The following is a 2,871-nucleotide window of genomic DNA, read 5'->3' on the forward strand; positions in this document are numbered from 1 at the left end:
CAAATAAATAATCGTAAAGAATAAAACCACTCTAATGGGACCGGGAGTTGCACACTCAGTCACACAGCAGGGGTGAAATCCACTCTATATTCAAACCATGGTTTTAAAATTTGACCGAAATTTCAGATTTCGGTGAACACCGAAACCTAAATGCACCAAAACCTAAATATTTTTTATTATTTTTAGCAAATTTCAGCCAAAATTTCGGCCCAAAGAAACAAAATTTCTTGGCTTTTTACCGGATTTCTGCCAAAATTTCGGTTTCCGCCAAGGCCGAATTTGTCCCGAAACCGAAATTTAAAACCATGATTCAAACTACGAAAAAGCAAGAAATTCTGTAAAAAAAATTCTTTTCCACACCTTCCTTCCGAAGATATTCCTGCAATCCAAACATGGCCTTAAGATCAATCCCATAAATGACCCTGCTTCATATTAATTAGAATGCCCTTTGCTACAGTCAAGACCAGCTTTCCTCTATAGTAATATAACAGGTTTTACAAAGATGAGATATCAAAATATAAAAGTAAAACTATTACACACCATTTTCTTATTTATTACATAAGCCTGAAGAGTTACCTTATTTCATTCTCAGACTTGCAAAAGTAAAGTAAATAAAAAAGAAGCAAAAGACTTCATATCATTTGTGATGGCGAGAGACCCTTGGCTTGAAAGTTACTTGCAACCCATTCCTCATGTAAAGTGTAGTAGTAATCTTTGGAGCAACAACATGCCCTTCAACAACTGAAACTGAATACCTCAACAGAATAGAGGCAGCCACCATTTTCATCTGCATATAAGCAAACTTTTTACCTATACACAATCTTGGACCAGCATTGAACACTGCATACTTGAACTGATTTTCACTAGTAAAACTCCCATTTTTAATCCATCTCTCAGGCTTAAACTCTCTACAATCTTTCCCCCAAATGCTCTCAATTCGCGCCATTGAAAAGATTGAATAAATCACTCTCGCGCCTTTCTTAACCGGCGTCCCGTCCGGAAAAACATCATCTTCTTCTACTTCCTTAAAATCCATAGGCACTGATGGATAAAGCCTCAAAGCCTCTGATAGTGCAGCTTGTAGATACTCCATTTTTTTAAGTTCATCTATAGTAAAAACTATATCATCTTCTGAAACTCCATTTTTATTTGTCCTACATTGAAGTATATTGAAAATTTCTTCAAGGATCAGATTTTCCACATCTGGGTGTTTGTAAATAAGCCAAAAAAACCAAGCTAGTGCAACAGAACTAGTGTCCCGACCAGCTAAAATAAAGCTTATACAAAAATCTTTCAAAAACTTATCTGAGAAGTGATAATTGGACCCATCTGGGTTTGTCGTTTGTTGTTCAATTAAGCTTGATAAGAGATCAGACCGACCCCTTAATTCACCACACTTTCGATGCTCAATCCGACGGTCCAAAACAGTCTTCTCAGCAAAAGCATGAACGATCCGAACTGATTCTCGGAGCCTCTTCTCGGACCCAACATTAAAAAACCTCATAAATTTCCAAATAAAAGGGGGCACCATAAATCGAAATAACGTGTATTCTGTGGCCTCCTCAAAAGCCTTAGCAAATTCCACGTCAGGTAGGTCCAAAGCTAAGCACCCGGGGTCCACACCAAAAGCAGCGGTACAAATATTATCAAAAGTGAATCGAAGAAACACATCTTGTAGATCAACGGCTGTATTTGATTTAGAAAGTTTTTGTACCAATTTAAGTAGCTTTTTGTGCACCAATTCTTCTATAGTTTTGGCTGAATATTCCACAAACTTGCTAGAGTGCATTTCCATCGTGGCGGCTCGCCGTTGTTCCTTCCATATCTCGCCGTCAGCATTAAAGATTCCGTCACCGAGAAGATCAGAGAATCTTTCTCGGTAGTATCGTCCTTTTGGGAAATTACGAAATCTTGTTTTGAGCATGTACTCGATGTTCGATGGATCAACGGTCACGATCCCATAGGCCCCACCCATCCACATGCCTCTATAACTGTAGGTTCCACCAGCTTGGATTAGGGCCTCAGTGGTCCAATTGTACATGTCTTGTACATTGGCAAAGACGGTTGGGATGATTCCCATCACAGGCCAAATCATGGGACCTTTGTTTGTGAGCCATTGGATGAGTGAGCTAAAAATGAACAAACCCAACATTGCAATTCCCAAATCAGAGAGTTTGGTGTGAGTTAAGAGACCCTTGTGTAGGAAATTAAGCATTTCCTCCATGTCTGAGTAGAAAAGGGAGGAGGAGGAGGGGAGAAAGATAAGAGCGAGGGAATTGGAAGTGAATTAGTGGAATTTAAAGAGCGTGGATTTTTATAGCCAATTTTTTATCGGTGCACCCGCTACATTGACCTTATTCTCTCGAATTAAGTGTGCAGGCCAACACTGGCACATGTTGTTGGGGCCTAGCATTAATGGAGGCCACTTTGTACATGAAATGGACAGGTGGAGTTGGGAAATGAAAGCAAATCATCCATTTCTGGTGTTCTTTTAGGTGTTTTTGTTGCTGCTACTTTTGGGCTTCGGATTTTATTTGGATGGGCTGAGGAACGCTTAGATTAAGCATATTTCCAACACTTCTGTGTGGCTTTGTTATCAGGGAAAAAACAAAAAATTATGTGTCTGTTTGGATATATGGAAACAATTTCATTGGAAAAAGAGTTTTCCTTGAAAACAAACTCCAAGGAAAGAGAAATGGTAGGGTGCGGCGGGAATGAAATTTTACAAGGAAACTAGGGAATTTATGCTTTTTTAAAAAAATTTATGGAATCACTTGAGTTAGCCAAACACCAGAAAACTGACTTTTCAAGGAAATTTTTATTGATAAATTTTTCCCCTAGATCAAAAGAGCTAGCCCCTCTAAAAGTCCA

General features: G+C 38.8%; 1 pseudogene; it reads right to left on the bottom strand.

The window, feature by feature from the left end:
- Positions 1 to 406: 406 nt before the first annotated feature.
- On the bottom strand, positions 407 to 2,300 carry LOC143859965 (cytochrome P450 86B1 pseudogene; annotated as a pseudogene).
- Positions 2,301 to 2,871: the final 571 nt, after the last annotated feature.

The sequence above is a fragment of the Tasmannia lanceolata genome, unplaced genomic scaffold, assembly GCF_043159265.1.
Source record: "Tasmannia lanceolata isolate RefF3 unplaced genomic scaffold, GAP_Taslan_0.1 ptg000037l, whole genome shotgun sequence".
NCBI classification, from domain to species: domain Eukaryota; kingdom Viridiplantae; phylum Streptophyta; class Magnoliopsida; order Canellales; family Winteraceae; genus Tasmannia; species Tasmannia lanceolata.